The sequence below is a fragment of the Chiloscyllium plagiosum genome, chromosome 14 (genome assembly GCF_004010195.1).
Source record: "Chiloscyllium plagiosum isolate BGI_BamShark_2017 chromosome 14, ASM401019v2, whole genome shotgun sequence".
NCBI classification, from domain to species: Eukaryota; Metazoa; Chordata; class Chondrichthyes; order Orectolobiformes; family Hemiscylliidae; genus Chiloscyllium; species Chiloscyllium plagiosum.
The window spans coordinates 5420366-5443624 of NC_057723.1; the positions used below are offsets into that span (position 1 = coordinate 5420366).

The 23259-nt window shown below is 39.9% G+C and overlaps 1 protein-coding gene across 4 annotated transcripts in view; it reads right to left on the bottom strand.

Annotated features, from left to right (window-relative positions):
- LOC122556429 (protocadherin-10-like) overlaps window positions 1-23259 on the bottom strand; it is a 235457-nt gene that overhangs the window by 207622 nt on the left and 4576 nt on the right. Inside the window, exon 2 of one of the 4 annotated variants that reach the window (XR_006313535.1) lies at window positions 22959-23042. The exons of the other annotated variants lie outside the window; for them this stretch is intronic. The gene's annotated coding sequence lies outside the window, so the exon portion shown is untranslated. The remainder of the gene's footprint in view (window positions 1-22958; window positions 23043-23259) is intronic. 4 annotated transcript variants of the gene reach the window in all.

Genomic DNA, 23259 nt, shown 5'->3' on the forward strand with positions numbered 1-23259 from the left:
AAGAGACCTAAGGGACAAGTGAGAATAAGGATCTGAAAGAAGTGAGTAAATGAATAGTATCAGAGAAATGGATTTTTTTTCCATATTTATGGAACCTCGTGATCTACATCCTATCATGTTGAAAGAGTTGACTACAGTGATAATAATGCATTGATGATGGCATCCTTCAAAATTAATTCTACTGATTCTGGAATAATGCTTGCAGATTGCAAAGTTGTAAATATAATTGTACTATTGGAGAAAGGGTTGAAAGAGAAAGTGTGGAACTGCAGATCTGTTAGCCTGATCAATCACAGGGAAAATAGTAGAATCTAAAGGCTCTGATATCTGGATGTTTAGAAACTAATGATCTGATTGGACACTGTCAACATGGATTTATGAAAGGGAAATCATGTTTCACAACACATTGGAGTGTTTTGAGGATTTTATGAACAGAGTAAATAAGGCTATTTGTGTTGAGCACAAGAGGATTTGAGTACAGGAGCAAAGACATCCAGCTTTTATGTGTAAGAGCGTACGGGGAGTGTCATGAGCATGATTGGTCATGACACTCCCCGTGTCATGACCAATGACACGGGGAGTGTCATTGGTCATGACACGTGCAATGGAGGTGCGTGCAATGGAGGTTCACTACACTAATTTGTGGGATTGTGTGATTATCCAATGTGGCGGGTTCCAGGAGATTAGGTCTGTATTCTCTACAGTTTTGAAGAATTGGATGAGATATCATGGAAACATACAAATTTCTTAAAGGGATGGATGGAGTAGTCTAGAACCAGGGAACACAATTTCAGAATAGGCAGCAAATCACTTTGGACTGAGATGAGGAGGAAATTCTTGACTCAGAGGATGGTGAAGCTTGGAATCCTAGACAGCTGTGAATGTTCAGTCATTGAGAATGTTCAAGGCAGAGATTGATAGATTTCTATATCAAGTGATGTGAACAAAGTACAGGAAAATGCATTTTGGTAGATGGGCAATTGTCGCCAGTATCTAGAATCGCTCAGCAGACCAGAGGTGCCAAAAGGTCTACTCCTGCTCCTATGTCCCTAAGGGATGTGAGGAAATTGTCAGGTGCAACTGTAAATTTGAGATAAAGCCCAATACATCAATGTATCAAAAGAAAGCAAGAGGTAGGAGATTAATGATCATTCCATTGAACACATACTTCTCATGAAAACTGACAAAACTGTTACCAAGATCTGGGCCAGAGGGGATCCCATGAATACACTACCATTTTGGGCACACATGTTTGTAAAAACTCACTGAACCACTAGACCAATTCATAATGTGCAGAACCAATCATAAATTGGTTGGACTGCCTATATATGCATGGTCGCAATAAGTCATGCACACAAAACTCACCACCTGATAGGTCACCACCCCAAAGCAATTTCAACAAACATCTCTGCAGTTTGCCCTCAAGTGTGGCTAGACAGTCAAGTGTAACTGTGGGTCCTGCAGTTATGAATGACAGCCTGTCACCTTTATGAATTTTCCTGCAAGGCATATCTTCGATCAAATGGATACTAACGTCCTGCTCTTTGCATACTTCCAAACGGTAGATGGCCATTTTGGTTAGGGTTGCACCCGCTGCATCATTTAAGTAATAGTATACATATGTTAAGAGACTCTATTGCACTAAAGTTCCCCCTTAAAATAGAGCAGTCAAATCTATCGTTTCCTCAAAGTGTTGGTTGACAAATTTGCCACTTTGTTTATATTACTATCTACTGCAAGCCTACATTCATTGATCAATATCCATGTTGGTAATCCTACAGTTCTACATGCTACAGGATCAGCCTTATCAGCAATCTCGTGAATCGGGAGATAAACATCTCCTAATGGTGTAAGTTTGATGCCAAGAATGGGCACATTAAAATTATCCTGTTCTATAACATCTACCCTGATCAAATAATCACTCACCATATATCACATAAACTCATGGAAGAGCCAAAGGCCACCCTTTGAGCCCTGAAATGTGTCTAGTCTACTTCAGATTACCCTGAAAGGGGGAGCTTTCTTAAAAATTTGAACAAAGATGAATCTAGCCATCTCACACTGCTGCTTGGCAAAAAGTATAAAAGTGGTATTTTCCACTTACAGAATGTTGCTGTCAAGTTAAAATGTGTTCTGTCTACCATACTTGGGTATGGTAGTTGTGATTTCTCTGTCAGTGTGATGCCAGCTACGAAAACTGCACATCCCAACAACTGATGGATCGTCTTTTAACTCTCCACCACTGGCAGCATGTCAATCATGCTCAATTGGCTCATGCTTGCAAACCTCAGAATACCATGTCCTGCCTCCCATGCAGTTCTGTTAATGGAAGATATTAACTAAATAATCCTGACTGCACTAAGAATTACAATGGAAACCAATGTACAATTATCAGTTGGACTTGCACGGTGATTCATTCATGTTTGCTAGAAGCTGCAGTAATTTACACACAGGGCCCTGTTCATTGTTGCAGAAGGAATGTATTCACATGTTGCCCCTTTTCTAATGAGGAAAGCACTATGTTGACAGCCAATCTCTGCTGCATCCCCAAAGCAATAATCGGACCGAGAGTCAACTTGCTTGGTTTGAATTTAATCAGTTCATTAAAGTTGACAGTTAACAGTTCCTACTGCATCTCCAAGGCAACTGTAATCCAACAAATGTGCACGACCTTCTAACTGTATTGGTTCTATTTCCTTTCTAACATTGGTTCTCTGGTGTATCCTGATGAGTACAAAGCTAAAAGCATTGGCTTCATGTCTTTTTTCACAAAATTCAACGTGTCCAAGCTAGCTGTGCACTGTATAAGCCACGCATTCTGCTGGAAATCAGTTTGTGTGTGCTGTTTCTAAGCCACACATTCTGGACTGGCATCATGCTTGCTACAATGGGACCAGAAAAGGGGCAATTGTGTAGATTGGTTCCTGGCACATGAAATGTACCTTATCTCATTTTACTGCACATATATCAATATACAGTGACAAAACGGTTTGGCAACAGTCATTTCAAATTTAAAACAATTTGATTATTCCGACTGAATTCCCAATAAATGGTAAAATTGCATACACCAAGCAACACACACAAAGAATTTACAATTTCACATGAATCACATGACAAAGATTCTATCCTAAACTTTCAATTGAGAATGAAACTTTTCTTCTGGAAATGTATTAGATATTATTAACTTGTCTTTGCTCCAAACCCAACAACTTGATTACTGACTCTAATCACCCTCCGAAGAAAATATCTGAGAATGAACCAAACTGTTTGATAAAAGAATGGTATATTTGAGCCTAAGATGAACAGCATCACCGACTTCAGCTCATCTGGAATTGAAACCTCATTGAACCCTCATCCAAGCCTTTGTTTACTCCAGTTTTGATGATTCAAATATTTTCTTCACCGGTGTGCCATCTACTATGCTCTAAGTCAAGCAAACCTTGTGTTCTAACTTGCACCATTTGCTGGCCTACATTGCCTCCCAGTTAATCAATGTACAATCTTGAAAATTTGCACCAATATCAATTCTTTCCAAGGCCTGATTCCTCCCTATTTGCTTAATTTCCATAACCCTTGGTAATATCTGAACTCCTCTAATTCTATTCCAAGCAGCCCAATGACAATTACTCTTACAATAGAGACCATACATCCAGCTGCTTGGCCAAAAGCTCGATCTAAACACCTCCCTCTCATTGCATTTCTTTCCTCCTTTAATACACTCCTTAAAACCTATTTCCTTGATCAAGTTCTGTGTCATCTTGGTGCCTTGTTTTGTTTAACAATGCCACTGTGAAGCACCCGGGAGAGTTAAGACACTCTGTGAACACAGTTGATTTTATTTTCTTTACATGGGACAAAATATTCCTTTTGTTACTCTAATGTCTATTGGTCACCATTGTGTTACAGGTTACAATTTTAAACAGCAATTATGATCCATAGATGTTAATACATGGTAACAACTCAGATACAAATACAGGATTATACTATAAGCATTAAATTGAGTCCAGATGCCTCATATTTGTTATAATCTTGATGAATATCTAATTTTGAAGGTAGAGAAGCCTATATGGTCAGTGTATACTATTGGAATGAAAGCCAGCCATTTAATCCCTTTGTGGGTCCAGCCAAAAACATGCAACACTGGCAAGCCAGCAATAAATTATAAATTTTTGTCTTCCAGAAGAGGAAAGCTGTTGTTTCATGCCTTCAGAGGAATGTGGTATATTATCCAGTGAGTATGCTCGCAAATACCCAATAGCCACAAAATAATTGCTCGTGTCACACAGAAAGACAGACAACAATAGCATGATAGAGCTGCCCAATTTCAATGTGTTGCTGGATTCTCAAACTCAAGAGGTCTTTAACAGCACCAAAATAACTCTGTAGACCTCTGAGCATATCCTAAGGTCTTCAAGACCAGAAAACATTTTGACTGCCAATGTTGGTCTGTTCAGTGAGTTCAAACATTCAGATCATAGAAGTACACACCTGCTTGCCAGTCAGCAATCATTTTTTTTTCTATTTTAAGACAATCTGGGATGAATATGAAGGAAGAAGTAACTACTTTCACTTATGCAACTTCTTTTCTGACTGTAATACCTTCCAAAGAGTGTTACAGCCAATTAAGTACCTTTTGAAGTACAATAACTGTTGCAATGTAGGAAAAGTGAAAACCAAGATAATAAGAACATAACAATTAGGAGCAGAAGGCAGCAACTCAACCCCACAGCCTGCTCCACCATTTAATAAGATCGTGGTTAATCTCATCTCAACCTTACCTCCATTTTCCTGCACACTCCCCATTACTCTTTAGTGATTGATTGATTGACTGATTTAATTTATTGTAATGTGTACCTAAGTACAATGAAAAGCTTTGCTTGTGAGCAATACAGGCAGATCATACGAAGCAAGATATACAGATCATAGTGAGAAAAAAAAGGCTTGGACAGAGTAAAGCATACAGGTTACAATGCACTGGACATGTGCTAGGCAAGATCAATATTAACATGGTCAGCATTACTTGAAGTTAGAGTCCATTTATCAATCTAATAACAGCAGGGAAGAAGCTGTTCTTGAACTTGCTGGTGCACGTGTTCAAGATTCTGTATCTTCTGCCTGATGGAAGAGATCGTAGGAGAGCATTACCGGGTTGGGATGGGCATTTGATGATGTTGGCAGCCTCTCTGCAGCAATGAGAGGTATACATGGAGTCCAAAGAGGAAGGTTGGCTTCCATGATGGCCTGAGCTGTGCACACAACCTTCTGTAGTTTCTTACGGTCCTGAGCAGAGCAGATGTACCAGGCCGTAATGCACCTGAAAAGAATGCTTTCTATGGTACAGCTGTAGAAGTTGGTGAGGGTCATTACAGACATGCTAATTTCCTGAGCCGCCTGAGGAAGAAAATACGTTATTTTGCCTTCTTAACCACTGCATCTACATGGAAAGTTCAGGATAGGTCATCAGTTATCGTCACTCTGAGGGACTTGATGATCTCCATCATCTCAACCTCCACTTTATTAATGCAGATTTGCAGACATGTTTTCCTCCTTTCATTCTGAAGTCAATGATCAGCTGTTTAGTTTTTCCAACAAAAGAGAGATTGTTTTCATTGTACCACATCACCAAACCCTCTATCTCCTTTCTGTATTCTGACTCATCATTATTTATATCCATCTTACCAAATTTGTCATCTGCAAATTTGTAAATGGCATTCATTCAGAATTTGACAATTTACTCATTGAAAATCTGTCTCCTCCTTCAATTTATTCAGTGTCCTGACATCGACTGCACTCTAGGGCAGTGAATTCCACAGCTTCCTGGCCCTTTGAGAGAAGTCCTAACATTGTTTTAAATCTGCCACCCCTTAGTCTCAAACTATGAGCTATCATTCTAGATTGCCCCACAAGAGGAAGCATCTGCTCTATATCTGCTTTGACAATTACATTTTGTATCTTATACACCTCAATTCCAAACTCTAGCAAGAAAGGCCTAAGCTGCTCATTCTCTCATAGAGACATAGATATATGCATCTGGGAAACAGAGTTTTCGGTCCAAATCATCCATGCAACCAGATATTCAAAATTAATCTAGTCCTATTTGCCTGCATTTGGCCCACATTCCTCTAAACACTTCCTATTCATCCAGATGCATTCTAGGTGTAATTGTATCAGCCTCCATCACTTCCTCTTGCAGTTCATTCCATACACCTTGTGTGGAAAAAGTTGCTCTTTAGGTCTATTTTAAATCTTACCCTTCTCAATTAAATCTATGTGCTCTAGTTTTGGATTCCCCCACCCTGGGGAAAAGACATTGACTAGTCATCCTATCCATATCCCTCATGATTTTATAAACCTCTATAAGGGCACCCTTTAAGCCTCCGACGATCCAGGGAAAATGGCCCCAGCCTATTCAGCCTCTCTGTAGCTCAAACCCTCCAAACTTGGCAACATCCTTGCAAATCTTCTCTGAACCCTTTCAAGTTTAACATCTCTTGCACACAGTATTCCAAATGTGGCCTAACCAATATCCTATACAGCCGCAAGTGACTTCCCAATGCCTATACTCAATGCACTGACCAATAAAGGCAAACATACCAAATACCTTCTTCATTACTGTGTCTACTTGCAACTCCACTTGCAAGGAATTATGAATCCACGCCCCAAGGTCTCTTTGTTTGGCAACATTTCCCGGACCCTACCATTAAGTGTATAAGTCCTGCTCTGATTTGCCTTTCCGAAATGCAGCACCTCACACTTATCTAGATTAAACTCCGACTGCCACACATTGGCCGTTGTACTTTAAGGTAACATTCTTCGCGGTCCACTACATCACCAATTTTGGAGTCATCTCCAAATTTAATAAACATACCTCCTATATTCACATCAAAATCATTTATATAAATGACAAAAAGCAGTGGACCCAGCACTGAGTCTGCAACACATCGCTGGTCACAGGCCTCCAGTCTGAAAAGCAATGCTTCACCACCACCCTTTGTCTCTTACCTTCTTGAGAGTAAACCCATGGAAAGCAACTAGCCCGTGCACTCAGGTCCTGCTCAAATCAGCAGGTAGGAGTATTCGCTGACATCTTAATGTCTCCTTACTCCGATGTGAGGCTCCAACCTGCTTCAAGAAGACCACTACTGCCCCAGAGCCAAAGAAAAGACAGGCAACATGCCTTAATGACTACCGCTTGGTGGCTTTGACATCCATCATTGTGAAGTGCTTTGAGAGGTTGATAATGGCATATAGGTAAAAACAATGACTGCAGATGCTGGAAATCAGATTCTGGATCAGTGGTGCTGGAAGAGCACAGCAATTCAGGCAGCATCCGAGGACAGGCAAAATCGACGTTTCGGGCAAAAGCTATTCCTGATGAAGGGCTTTTGCCCGAAACGTCGATTTTGCCTGTCCTCGGATGCTGCCTGAATTGATAATGGCATATATCAACTTAAGCCTCCCAGTCTGCCTTGATCTGCTACAATTCACCTGCCGTCACAATAGCTCCACAGCAGACACCATCTCCCTGACCCTACACTTATCCCTGGAACATCGGGATAACAAGGACATCTACATCGGACTTGTATTTACTGACTTTCTAACTCCACCTTCGACACCATAATTCCAGTCAAACTCATCTCCAAACTCCAAGACCTAGGACTCTGCTTCCCACTCTGCAACTGGATCCTCGACCTCCTGATCAGCAGACCGCAATCAATAAGAATAGACGACAACACCTCCTCCACAATAATCCTCAACATCAGTGCCCCACCAGGCTGCATTCTCAGCCCTTTATTAAACTCCTTACATATTCACAACTGTGTGGCGAAATTGAGCTCTAACTCCATTTACAAATTTGCTCAAATAAAGAATCTTAAATAATGATGAGACAGAGTACAGGAAAGATATAGAGAGCTTCATGGCATGGTGTAAAAGCAACAATCTCTCCCTCAATGTCAGCTAAACAAAGGAGCCGATCATCGACTTCAGGAAGCAGAGTTGAGGACATGCCCCTGTTTGTGTCAACGGTGCTGAGTTGGAAGTGGTTGAGAGCTTCAAGTTCTATTGCATGGTAATTGATCATAAAACAATAAGAATTTAATCTTAAGTATCTGTACCTAGATACCTTTGTTCCTAAGATGGTGCTGTAACGCAACAACTGTAAACATTTCACTGTACTCATTTGAGTACATGTGACAATAAAGCTAATTCAATTCAATTTCATCTCTGGAATCAACCTACTGAATCTTTTCTGAACTTCATCCAATGCAGTTCAAGTAAGGTGGCTCCAGATGGCATCTCACTAATGCCTTGAATAATTACTACACTGGCTACTTTTTGACTCCATTCCTTTAGCATTAAATGCTAAACTTCCATTTGCCCTCTTTATTACCTTCTGTACCTGCAATAAGTACAGCAATATTGGACTCCAAAAAGAAGTGCAAATTATTTGATGCTTTGGGATCTTTTACATCAGCCTGGGTAGATGGATGGTTAGTTTAAGATTTCATCCAAAAGATGGTACAGGAGCAGCATTTCTTCAGTACTGTACCAAAATGTCAGTCCTCATTATTTACTTAAGACTCCGAAAACTCTTGATCTAAAAACATGTTGTCTCAGACATGCAAATAATGTGTTAAAATATGATTGATAGCTAAGGTGAAGAAAAGTTGACACCTCGAACACGAGATTTCATCTTTTCAAACTGGCCAGTAAGTTAATTCAGTGAATCACGATAAAGAGTGGTACAATTTTAAAATATTTTTGTTTACACAATGAGCTCCTTGTATTCCAGAATGTGCTGCCTGAAAAGGTGATTCAAAATAAATTTCAAATGAAACTAAGTGAAGATTCAAAATAAAAAAAAACACTTACGGCTCTGTGGGGACAAGCTACACAGTGGAATTAGTTGGATTGTGCGAGTGCAACTACAAAGAATTAAATGACCTTCTTCTGTGCTGCATCATGCTATGATTCAAAGAACAACGTGGAAAAAATTAAGCCTATTCAGTTACCAAGATCATTGTAAGACATGCAACTGGCATTAGGAAACTAATTTGTTACTTCTCAAATTAGGACTACCAGTTATGATTTCCAAAACCTTCATTGCCTGTTACATAGTTTTATTATAAGTAAACACCTCGCTATTACAAGGACAATGAGATTTCAATTACAGCAAAAGCAAAGTAATATTCACCAAATAAAGGTTCTACAGAAATCCAGTGCACCAGATATTCATCCAACAGACATTCTCCTCAGGGTCTGAATGGTTCCAATGGCAAACGCCATACATTGCAATTTAAGTCTACCTGCCATTTAAGTCTAATTTTTGCAACATTGTTGGTATCTTATGTTGCACAATCAATAACATTCTGTTGACAACTTTCAGAAAATGAAACTAGTTTGTTATCTTACCTGTGTTACCTGTTGTTGACGTTGTGTTCTTCTCCACAACTCTAATTCCTAATGTTAGTGCTAATGCATAATAGACACCTACTAAATTACACCTTAGCGATGCCTCAGTGGAAACAGTAAGTATGATGGCTGGCTCCTAATTTTCAGTGGCTCCTACTACTGCTTCCTGGAAGCACTCCTGTAAGTTTTCCTCATACTTGAAGATATCAGCTATGGCTTACATGAAGGAACCAACTGGGCTTACTATAACAATAACATTGACATATGATAAACTATTTAATGCTTAATCCAGCAATGGTGTAGCTGCCAAGCAATCACTTAGCATTTTGAAGATAGTGGCAAAGTAATGTGAGTATTCTAGTAAGGTTAGTATTCTAGAATCCACAGATCGAGATCCTAAGGGGTTCATGTACAGATGTGATCACCTCTACGCTGGGGAGATGAATTACAGACGAGGTAACTGCTTTGCAGAACACCTATACTTTGTCCACATAAATGGCCCCAAGCTTCTGGATGCTTGCCATTTCAACACACCACTGTGTTCCCTGGCCAACATCTCTGGCTCAGGATTGCTGCAGTGCTCCAATGAAGCTCAGCACAAGCTGGAAAAACAGCCATTCATTTTCAACTTGGAAACTCTCCAACCTTCTGGACTCAATAATTTTAGGGCCTGAGCACCTTCTCCCATGTCCTTACCCCAACCCGCAGACACTAGGCCTTATCATCACACGGTCTGCCACCACAAACAACCCATTGTCAGCCATTAATGGTCCCCATTAGAAGATATTCATTCTGTCAGGATGACCATTACCTATTCCTTTTTGCTCTCTCTGGGCTCCATATCCATCTATCTTTCACTCCCTCCCCCTCTCTACCCCTCCTTCAGCAGATATACCAACATTTTCCCAGCTACAATCGGTTCTGAAGAAGCGTCACTGAACCCGAAATGTTAACTCTGCTTTCTCTCCACAGATGCTGCCAGACCAGCTGAGTTTTTTCCAGCAACGTCTGATTTTGTTCGAGAAATCAAAGCTTTTTGTCTCACACCCATCAAGACAATATAACAAAGAACAGACTTGAAGAAAGGGAAATGGATGCATATAGCATTAGAACAAAGAACAAATAATAAAGAAAATTTATGGCCAGGAAAAGGTCCTTTGGTCCTCCAAGCCTGAGCTGATCCAAATCCACTGTCTAAACCTATTGCCCGATTCCTAAACATCTGTATCCCTCTGCTCCCCACCTACTCATGCATCTGTCCAGATGCGCCTTAAATGAATCTACCACGTTTGCCTCTACTACCTCTGCTGGCAATGCATTCCAGGCATGTACCACCCTCTTGCCGCGCATATTTCCCTTAAACTTTTCACCTCTCATCTTGAACTCGTGACCTCTCCTTATTGAATCCCTCATCCTGGGAAAAAGCTTATCTCTATCCACCCTGTCTATACCCTTCATGATTTTGTAGACCTCAATCAGGTTGCTCCTCAAGCTCTTTTTTCTATTGAAAACAATCCTAACCTACTCAACCTCTCTTCATAGCTAGCGCGTTCCACACCAGACAACATCCTCATAAACCTTCTCTGCACCCTCACCAAAGCATCCACATCCTTTTGGTAATGTCGCGACCAGAACTGTGTGCAGTATTTTAAATGTGGCTGAACCAAGTTCTTGTGAAATTTTAACATGACCTGCCAGCTCTAATACTCAATACTCCGTCCGATGAAGGCAAGCATACCAATATGGCTTCTTGACCACTCTATCTATCTGTGCAGCTACCTTCAGGTACAATGAACTCCCAGATCTCTCTGCCCATCAACTTTTCCCAAGGTTTTTCCATTTACAGTATAGAATTAGACTTCCCAAAATGCATCACCTCACATTTGTCTGGATTGAACTCTATCTGCCATTTCTCCGCCCAAATCTTTTGATTTGATGCAAAGAGCATGGTGGCTCAGTGGTTAGCACTACTGCCTCACAGCGCCAGGGACTTGGGTTCAATTCCCACCTCGGGCAACTGCCTGTGCTTCAGGTACAATGAACTCCCAGATCTCTCTGCCCATCAACTTTTCCCAAGGTTTTTCCATTTACAGTATAGAATTAGACTTCCCAAAATGCATCACCTCACATTTGTCTGGATTGAACTCTATCTGCCATTTCTCCGCCCAAATCTCCAGTCTATCTATATTCTCCTGTATTCTTTGACAGTCCCTTATGCTTTCTGCTACTCCACCAATCTTCATGTCATCTGCAAACTTACTGATCAGACCAACAATGCCCTCTTCCAGATCATTTATGTATATTGCAAACAACAGGGACTGATCCCTGTGGAACACCACTAGTCACCTTTCTCCATTTCGAGAAACTCCCTTCAACGACTATTCTCTATCTCCTGTTGCTCAACCAGTTATTTATCCACCTAGCGAGAACACCCTGCACACCATGTGACTTCACTTTCTCTATTAGTTTACCATGGGGAACCTTATCAAACGCCAGACTAAAGTCCATGTATATGACATCTACAGCCCTTCCTTCTATCAACTTGGTCACTTCCTCATAGAACTCTATTAGGTTGGTAAGGCACACTCTCCCCTGCACAAAACCATGTTGCCTATCACTGATTAGCCCATTATTTTCCAAATATAAATAGATTTCATCCCTCAGTACTTTCTCCAGCAACTTTCCCATCACTGACGTCAGACTCACTGGTCTGCAGATACCTGGAATATCCCTACTACCCTTCTTGTACAGGGGGACAACATGACCAACCCTCCAATCCTCCCGCACCTCACCTGTGTTTAAGGATGCTACAAAGATATCTGTCAGGGCCCCAACTATTTCCTCTCCTGCCTCCCTCTCCAAACTGAGATCGATCCCATCTGGTCCTGGGGATTTGTCCACCATAATATCCCTTAGCCTACCCAACACACCTTCCATCCTTATGTCAACATGATCCTGAGTAAACAAACTTCTATCTCTAATCTCAGCATTCATCACCTCCCATTCCTCAGTGAACATTGATGCAAAGTAATCATTGTAAATCTCACCCATTTTCTCAAGTTCAACACACAACCTTCCTTCCTTATCCTTTAGTGGACCAACCCTTTCTCTGGTTACCCTCTTGCTTCTTATATAAGAATAAAAGGCCTTGGGATTCTCCCTAATTCTGCTCACCAAAGTTATTTCATGACCCCTTTTAGCCCGTTTGATTCCTCATTTAAGACTGGTCCTATTCTCCCGATATACCTCCAAGGCCCATTCTGTTCTTAGCAGCCTGGACCTTATGTATGCTTCCCTTTCCCGCTTGGCTAGTCACATGATTTCTTCTGTCATCCATGGTTCACTAATCTTGTCTTTCCTATCCCTTGTTTTCAAAGCGACATGCCTATCCTGCACTATCTTCAATCTATCTTTGAAAGCCTCCCACATATCAAATGTGGACTTTCTTTCAAATAGTGTGTTCAATCCACATTTCCCAGCTCCTGCCCAATTTTGATATAATTGGCCTTGGCCCAGTTTAGTACTCGTCTCTTAGAACCACTCTCAACTTTGTCTACGAGTATTCTAAAACTTAAGGAATTGTGGTCACTGTTCTCAAAGAAATCCCCCACTGCAATTTCTACCACCTGGCCTAGCTCATTCCCCAACACCAGGTCCAATATGGTCCCTTCCCTTGTCCGACCATTGACATACTGCTCTTGAAAACTTCCCTGAACGTTCCTTACAAATTTTGCGTCATCCAGAACTCTGACACTAAGTGTATCCCAGTCAAATTTGGAAAATTTAAATCTCCCATCACCACCACCCTGTTGCCTCCACATCTTTATACAATATGTTTACCTATTTGTTCTTCTACTTCACGCTCACTGTTGGAGACCTGTAATACAGCCCCACCAATGTAACTGCACTCTTCTTATTTCTCAGCTCAACCTATAATGCCTCACTGCTCAAGCCCTCCATAGTGTCCTCCTTTAGCTGTGATATCAGCCCTGACCAGCAATGCAACTCCTCCCCCACCCCCTTTCACTTCCCTCCCTGTCCTGTCTGAAGCATCTATATCCTGGAACATTTAGTTGCCAATCATGCTCTTCCTTTTCTGTGACAGCAATAACGTCATACTCCTTGGTATCAATCCAAGTCCTAAGTTCACCTGCCTTACCCACTATAGTCCTTGCATTAAAGTATATGCACTTTAGGCCACCAGTTCTTTTGTGTTCATCTGCTCTCTGCCTACTCTTCCCCTTGGTAATGTTAACTTTGTGATCCTTACAGTTTCCACCTCACTGTCTAGTAGTCTTCTTTCTGGTTCCAGTCCCCTGCCACATTAGTTTAAAACCTCCCCAACAACAGTAGCAAATACTCCCGCAAGGGCATTAGTTCCAGTCTGGTTCAGGTGTAGATCATCCAATTTGTAACAGTCCCACTTTCCCTGTAACCGGAACCAATGTCCCACAAATCTGAACCTCTCCCTCCTACACCATCCCTCAAGCTACGTATTCATCCTGCCTATCCTTTCATTTCTACCCTGGCTAGCATGTGGCACTGGTAGCAATCCCAAGATCACCACCTTTGAGGTTCTCCTCTTTAACTTCTCTCCAAGCTGTTGCATTCTGTTTCAGGACCTCATCTCATTTTTCACTTATATCATTAGTGCCAATGTGCACCACGGGAACTGGCTGCTCACCCTCCCGTTTCAGAATAGTCTGCAGCCGATCGGTGACATCTCTGGTCCGAGCAGCTGGGAGGCAACATGTCATCCGGGAATCTCGTTTTTGGCCACAGAACCGCCTATCTACTCCCCTTACAATAGAATCCCCCACGACTATGAGAGGGTACTAACTGTTGGGCCATCACTGGCATGGAGTTAGCTGTAAACCTTCATTCTCAGAATAAGCAGGTAAATTCTGATTGCTCAGCATGTTGCCATGGGAATGTACCACATACTGAAATCCTCCATTACCCTTATTTTTATGAAAAAGGTATGATGTATGTGCAAATTCCTTTTGCCTAAGTAAAACTGGGTCCCATGCATTAACATATGCATTAACATATGCATTAACATTCCAGCATACAGAGATGCATCACACTGTGAGCCCAAGTTGTGATCTGAAACTGGCTTTCAGTGTGACTGTAAATGCAGTTTAGCTTATTTAATATTGGCCAATTGTGCTCAACGAGCACCTTTACATGTGATTCTGCTGTTGGAAATAATCTATTAAATGTTCAATGTGCCACTGACTGTTCACTTTTCTCTGAGATACCTGCAAAAACCTAAAAGAAAACCATTGTAAACATATATGGAGGGAAGACAAAGTATAGGCTACAAAATATACAACAGAAGAATTCTTCAGTGATTGGTGGTACATATTTCAACGCATGAGTCTACAGAATCAAGAAAATAAGCTGAAGGCAAAAGCATTTGGAAGTATGATAGCATAGCTATTACTTAAAGAAGCGGAGCTCATCATTCTTGGTTACAAGGTTTTCAAAGGAAACATAATAGGGAAACAAAAAGGAAAGGTAGATTACAATAAAGGTTAAAGAAGCATGACATCAGTAAGGATGACTGATTTGTTGGAAAGAGCCATTTGGGCTGAATTGAGGAATGACCAAATGGGTAATCACACTGCTGGGAATATACTATAGATTTCCAAACAGTGAAAGGGGAGCAGAATGACAAATCAGTTGACAAAGTGCTGAGAAGTGGAGTAACAGTAGTGAAATATTAACAGTAAATTTCAAATTTCCCAATATTAATTGGGATAAAATCAATTCAAAAGGTATAAAGAGTGTTGATTCATAAAATCCATTCAGGCAAACTTCCTTTTTTGGCAATACACAGAAAATTCAACAAGGGAAGGGGAATTTTGGAACTGAAGGTAAAATTGGACAGGCAGAAGAGGTATGGTGGAACAATACTTTAACGATAAGGATCACCATTCAGTTAAATATAGTGTATATATATATATATACAAGAACAAAGATAAAACCAATGTCCAGTTGAAATTGTGCAATGAGCAAAGGTATTGAGTTACATGTGATTTGGCAAAATTAGATAGTAAACAGCAACATGAAGGTAAATCAGTATTAGAGATATTGATAGAGGAGAAAGGTATGGTTCAGAGCTAATGTATTCATGATAACCAAAAGGTGGGATTCACTAATCAACATGACTCCAGATGTCAAACAGCATAAAGAGTAGGATAAGGCATAAAAAGGATTAGCCACAAAAAGGAAGTTTCTATCAGATACCAAAAGCCCAATACTGCAATACTTTTCCAGCAACACATTTCCAATACTGCAGAAAGCCTAGAGGAGTTTCAAAAATGCAGGGCTGAAATTAAAAAAGGAAATTAGGAAAGCAAAAATGTAGATCAAACAAACTTGATAAGTAATATCAAGGATATTTCATGGATGTTTTATAAATTCACGAAGAGTAATTGCACAACTAAACAAAACATAGAGCTGATTTACAACCAAAAAGGGTCTATGAGCATGGAAGGAATGAATGGACATTGTTCTTTCTGAATATTTTGCCTCCGTCTCCACAAAAGGTCAGGACAATGTAGACATTGTAGAAATAATGTGGAATATTGGATCGGATAAACAATATGAGAGAGGAACAATATAAATCAGCTTAGCCTTTTCAAAAATGACTATATCATCAGACCCAGAAGATATTATACTCAAGGTGATGAGAGAAGTAAGAGATGAAATGGTAAAGACTGCCTATCCTTCTTAAACCCTCTCCCTCCAGAGGCATGGTCCAGAATGACAGAAAGATAGCTAATGTTATACCAATCTTACAAAAATTACTGTAATTACATGGCCACTTAGCTTAACCATGGTTGTGGTAAGATATGGAAAGAAGTTCAAAAAGGACAATTTAAGTTATTAGTGAAAAAGGAATGGATTATTCAACAGCACAAATTCTTTTTAAAGGAAGGTCTTGGCTGGCCTTCTTCAGTCAGGACATTGAGAATAGAAGTTGGAAAGTCATGTTGTAGTTACATAGGACATAGGTGAGGATGCACTCTGAGTATTGTATTCAGTTTTGGTCACCTTGCTATAGGATGTTATTAAACTGGAAAGAGTGCAGATTAAATTTACAGAAATGTTGCCAGGACTCAATGGTCTGAGTTATAGGGAGAGGATGTTTTTTTCTTTAGGCATAAGAGACTTCCATATAGAAGTGTATAAGATCATGAGAGGGATGGATAGAGTAAATACACTCAGTCTTTTTCCCAGGGTTGGGGACTCAAGGACTAGAGGGCATCAGTTTAAGGTGAGAGGAGAAAGAATAAAAGGGAACCTGAGGGGCATTTATTTGACACAGAGGGTGGTACACATATGGAATGAAATGCCAGCAGAAGTGGTTGAGGTGGGTACATTAACAATATTGAAAAGGCATTTGGACAAAAACATGGAAAGGAAAAGTTGAGAAGGATATGGGCCAAGTGCAGGGAAATGGGGTTAGCATGGGTGAATATTTTGGTTGGCATGAGCCATTTTGTGCCAAAGGGCCTGTCTCTGTGCTATAGGACTCTATGACTCTCTGAATAATTTGATTTCCTTAGAAAAACAAGACAGTTAATGATCATAATTTGTTATAGATACAATCTACATGGATTTTCGTAAAGCTCATGACAAGTACCAAATGATAGACACATCAGGCAATGTAAAGCCAATGGAATCCAAGAGCAAGAGGCAAGTAGCATTCTCCAGGACTCAGGTACTAGGTCAATGTTTTATACTTTGTAAGGTGCATGATTAAGAAGTTTGCAAGTGCATGATTGACCGTGAGGAAGCAAATTTTAGACTGCAAAAAGGTGTGAATGGTTTGATCAAGTGAGCGGTAAAGTAACAAATGGAATTCAATGAGAAATTGGATTGGAGAAATGACAAACAATGAACACACAATAAATGCTCATACACAAAGAATATGACAAGAACAGAGGGACCAGAGGATATTCCTGGGAGATCATCCAGCAAGGTTATATAGGTGGAACTTAAAAATAAGAAAGGAGTGATCACCTTGTTGGGATTGCATTATAGGCTCCCCAGTGAGCAAAAGTGAGAAGCAAATGTGTAAGGAGGTCTCAGACATCTGCAAAAAAAATAGGGTTGTAATGGTCGAAGATTTTAACTTTCCAAACATAGACTGGGACTGCCATAATTTCTTAACTAGCCTTGGATGGGGAGGAATTTGTTAAGTATGTACAAGAAAACTTTCTGATTCAATATGTGGATGTACTTACCATAGAAGGAGTAATACTTGGCCATCTTTTGGGAAATAAGGCAGGGCAAGTAACTGAGGTGTCAGTGCAGAGAACTCTGGCGCAAGCGATCATAATTCTGTCAGTTTGAAAATAGTTATGGAAAAGGATAGACTAATCAAAAAGTTACTGTTCTAGATTGGAGTAAGACCAGGTTTAATTGTATTAAACGGGAACTTTCAAACGTTGTTTGAGGAAGGATATTCACATGTATAGGGGTGGATAGGAAGTGGGAGGCCTGTAAGAATGAGATAACAAGAGTTCAGAGACAGTATGTTCCTGTTAGTGTAAGGGAAAGGCTGGTAGTTGAAGGGAATGCTGAGATGACTGGTGAAACTGAGGGTCTGTTCAAGAAAATGGAAGCAGTTACAAGATATATATACCAAGGATCAAGTAAATCCCTAGAAAAGCATCGGAGCAGTAGGAGTATAGTTAAGAGGCAAATAAATAAGGCAAAAAGGGAACATGAGATAGCTTTGGCAAATGGGGTTAAAGAGAATCCAAGCAGCTTCTATAAATACATTAATGGCAAAAGAGTAACAAGGGAGAGAATAGGGCCCTTAAAGATCAACAGGATCATCTGTGTGTGGAACCACAAGAAATGGGTGAGATAGTAAACAAAATACTAAATGAAATGGTTCACTATAGAGAAGGAGATGGAAGCTAAAGAACTTGTGGAAATAAATAGATATGTCTTGAAAAGTGTCCACGTTACAGAAGGGGAGGGCCTGGAGTCTTAATTGCATAAGTTAGATAAATCCTCAGGACCTGATCAGGATTTTCCCAGAACTTTGAGAGCAGCTAGGGAAGAGATTGCTGGGACCCTTGCAGGGATATTTGTATTATCAACAGCCAAAGGTGAGGTGCTGGAAAACTGAAGGTTGGCTATTATGGTGCCATTATTTAAGAGAGGCTGTGTGGAAAAGGTAGGCAACAGACCGGTTCGCTTTATATCAGCAATGGGTAAGTTGTTTGAAGGGTTTCTGAGGGATAGGATTTACATGCATTTGGAAAGTCAAGGACTGATTTGGGGTAGTCAGCATGGCTTTGTTTGTGGAAAATTATGTCTCACTAACGAGATTGAGCTCTTTGAAGAGGTGACAAATAAGATTGATGAAGGCAGAATGGTAGACGTTGTCTATATGGATTTCAGTGCAGCTTTCGACAAGGTTCCCTATCATGGACTGGTTAATAAGGTTTGATCGCATGGGATCCACTGGGAGCTAGCCAATTTGCTTGAAGGTAGGAGACAAAGGGTAGTGATGGAGGGATGTTTTTCAGAATGGAGGCCTGTAACCATGTGCCACAAGAATCAGTGCTGAGTCCACTGCTTTCATCATTTATATAAATGATTTGGATGTGAATATGGAGGTATGATTAGTAAGGTCACAGATTAAACCAAAATAGTTTATATCGTGGACAATGAACAAGATTATCTCAGAGTACAACAGGACCTAGATCAGGTGGACTAATGGGCCAAAGATTGGTGGATGGAGTGTAATTTAGATAAATCTGAAGTGTTCCATCTTAGTAAGGCAAACTAGGGCAGGACTTATGCAGTAAATGGTAGGGCCCTGGGGAGTGTTGCCAATCAAAGAGACCCAGATGCATAGTTCCTTAAAGTTGAAGTCACAGGTAGACAGGATGGTGAAGAAAGCAAATGGCACGCTTGCCTTCATTGGTCATAACATTGAGTATATGGATTGGGACAGGACATTGGTGACGCCACGTTTCGAATACTGCATACAATTCTGGTTGTCCTTCTACAGGAAGGATGTTGTTAAACTTGAGAGGATGCAGAAAAGATTTACAAGTATGTTGCTGGGAGTGGGGGTTTTGAGCTATGAGAGAGGCTGGGGCTTTTTCCCTGGAGTATCAGAAACTGATGGGTGACCTTATAGAGGTTTATATAATCATGAGGGGCATAGATGGGATGAATAGCCAAGGTCTTTTTCCTAGGGTGGTGGAGTCCAAAACTAGACTATGTAAGTTTTAAGATAAGAGAGGAAAGATTTGAAAAGAACCTGAAGGGTAGCTTTTTCATGCAGAGGGCGGTATGTGTCTCGAATGAGCTGCCACATAAAGTGGTTGAGGGAGGTAAAATTGCAACATTTAAGAACCATATGGATGGGTATATGTCTCTGAAGTGTTTATAGAGATTTATGGGCCAAATACTGGCAAATGGGATTAAGTCAGATTGGGATGTTTGGGAGGTCAGATTCAGTTCAACCAAAGGATCTGTTTCCATGCAGTATGTCTCTAAATCTCTAATTTTAAAACACTAGTTAGACCACAGTCAGAACATGTCGTTCTGGTCACCACCTTACAGATATGATCATATTTGATGGATTACAGTGCAAATTATGACAATCTTGCAATAAATGGAATATTTCATCCATAATCAAAGATTTGATAGGCTGGTGCCCTTATCTTTCGAGCAGAAGAGATGGAAGAGAAGTTTAATTGAGATGTTCTATAATTATGAACAGCACAGGGAGTAGATAAGAAGGAACTACTTCCATTAGCAGAGAGGTCAATAACCAGCATACATTTAAAGCAAAAAGATTAAAGTGAAATTGAGAAGCAAGATTTATTTCACCCAGAGGGTGGTGGGATCTGGAACTCACTCATTGAAAAGTGATAGGGATAGAAATACTCATTCTATATTAAAGTGCTTGAATTTGCATTTGAAGTCTGTTAATATACAGGGCTTTGGACAGAAACTGCAGTTTCATTTAGACTGTTCATTCTTTTCCACTGATACAAACATGAAGGGCTGATTCTGTCTTTTTATATTGTAAACCTTCTATGGTTCTGTGTTTTTAAAAAAAAATGAAGGAAGGTCTGTATGAAATCCCTTCAAGCTGAAGCAATATGCTGTGTCTAATTCTATGCTGTGTAAATAACTTTCTGAGTGTAGGTAATGACTTAACAAGATAAGGAGCTGGTAATATCAGCTTTGGGGCAAAACTCTAGCCTCCTACACTCAATATTGGCTCCTGAGATTAGCTGCCTCCTCAAATGTTGTTAGTAATGTGTTTTTAGGCATCTATTCTGTCAGTCTAATACTTGTTAAGAATCAGAGACTAATGTTGAGGAGTTGGAAGTTTCATAAACACAGTTGGTGACATAAATGTGGCGAGTGTCCTGCATACAATCATGTGTGTGCATAAATCAACATACATTTTATTACCATACTATGTTGTAAGGTCTTTATTTGGAACTCTTTCATAGTTTCACTGTGAAAACTAAAACTTAAAACATTTGTCATCTTGTAGCATTAATGTGTACATTAAACATTAAAAGAATGTAGGGTTGAATAATTTGATAGAGCAGCAGTTGCTTAAAATTGAATGTAATGTGGTCAGAGCACCACAGCCATCTATGGAACAGTTTGGTATTCTTACATTGTCTTCATATTTGCCAACTCTATTGCACTTCTTTACAAGACTATTAGATCTTCATAATGTATTAAAGCTTACAGCAATCTTTCTCACATTCCGCTATACAACCTCCCACCCAATCTAAAGCCCTTCCAAATGCATACACTTTGGTTGAAAGCATGTTCTGGCATGCTATTTCATGTGTAACATGGCATCCTCTGCTCTATCAGTGAGTTGCAATGACCTTATATATGACTCCTCTGTGAGTAAAAAATAAAGACACTTTTTTTTCCAAAGCCTCTTTCACCACAATCTCTATTACAGTCTTGTATATGTCAACTGGAACAGCACACAATGGGGTGACAGTGGCATAATGGGTAATATTAGGACAATGGCCACTGTTCAATTATTGCACAGAACATTTTGATCTTGAATCAGTTCTAAACTTTATTTAGTTGCGCATTTATTCTTTATGGATTTATTATCCTTGATTTTACTTATCTTTTAATGTGCTCTCTGTGGTTTCCAACTTCCTTTTTCAATCTCACCCCTGCATTTTATAAAACTCATCTTGGCTTTTGCTTTGAGTTTTTGTAATTCAAAGATCCAGGCTCAAATTACACCATGGCAACTGGTAGAATTTAAGTTCAACTAATAAATCGGGAATGGAATACAATCTCAGTCATGCTGACCGGAAAATATTGTTTCCTGTTGTTTAAAACTTGGTGTTACAAATCTCATTGACTTAACTATTCTTTATTACGGAAGGAAATCTGCCTTATTTAGGTTGTCCTACGTGTGACTCCAGACACACAGTAATGTGATTAACTCTTAATTGTCCCTCCAAAATGGCTGAGCAAGCCATTCTAGCCAAAAGCAATTAAGAATGGACAACAATGACTTGCCTTACCAATGACGTCCACATCCCATTAAAAAAACACCTAATCTTTTGATTAGGTAGTTAAGAGTTTTCATGTGCAATGCTTTTGATAGATAACAGATTGCCACATGTGTGTCATTAATCTCAAAACTGGAAGTTATAATGAGAAGAGCCAGGAACAGATTAGATGAACATCAAAATTGCCCATATTGGATGTCCTCTATTCAAAGGATGTCTGTTAGTGTTCAATGTAGAAAGACGGAAGGAATCTTGAGGGGATTATCGATTGCAGCCTCGACCACTTGGTTAAAAAGCCTAGTTCTGTGCCTCATACACGAGGTATCTTTATGCAATACTGTGTTATCATTTTCAGACATCGCCTGATATATTGAAAAGCTTAATGTTTTCTAGCTAGTCATTATTTATTGTCAGTCCTCAGACATTAGAGATCAGCTGTTTTTCCCTCCATTACTCTGTTTTCCAGTTTTAATGCCTTGCATGTATTCCTGTGAACAAACTGACTGCGATCCCCAGAATTGTGATGGTTTTATTGACTACAAACATACGGACAAGCTAAATTGTTGAGTTAACTGCAATGCATGAAGACTTTCTTCCTGGTTGGTTTAGCACTTCCCTGATTAAGGGCAATGTATGATTTTATTTTCTAACCTTTAACAAGCTGCATTGAATTTCACTTGACAAGTCATTTTCGCCAAATGCATACCTAGCCTAGTTCTTGCTGTCACCCCTTCACTGAATTATTAAATAGGATTGATCTTCTGCCTTTTCTATGCTTGCACCTGTGAGTTTGACCAAGTTTTGTTGTATGGTATGCTTTACACTATATTGACTGTGAAAGAGTTTACAAACACTGTGCATGACAGCCAAAGTAATTATAACAGAAAAACGTGTAAATCAATATAAAAATTACTAAAAGCTAGAATGTTCTCCACCCCCACCAAGTTAAACTCATATACCTGACAATCAAAACTGTTCTGTACTTACCAACCAGCTCCCAACACTGCTGCTCGTTTGACCTAGAGTCAAAATGGTAGGCATTGTCTGCAGCACTCTGCTTCAGTTATTAATCTATAGCCACACAACAGAAATGTATAGAGAGCCATCCTTGAATAATGTATAAATATCAAATATAACATTATTAACCACACCGCTATAACCCACAAGAACTGTGATCACTGGCCCTAGAAACTCCATTTCCGAAACCTGAAAATGCAATAAAACTGCACAGCATAAAAAGGCAATTGAACTGCTTTTGGCACGGTGGGATTGTACTTTATAATGAAAA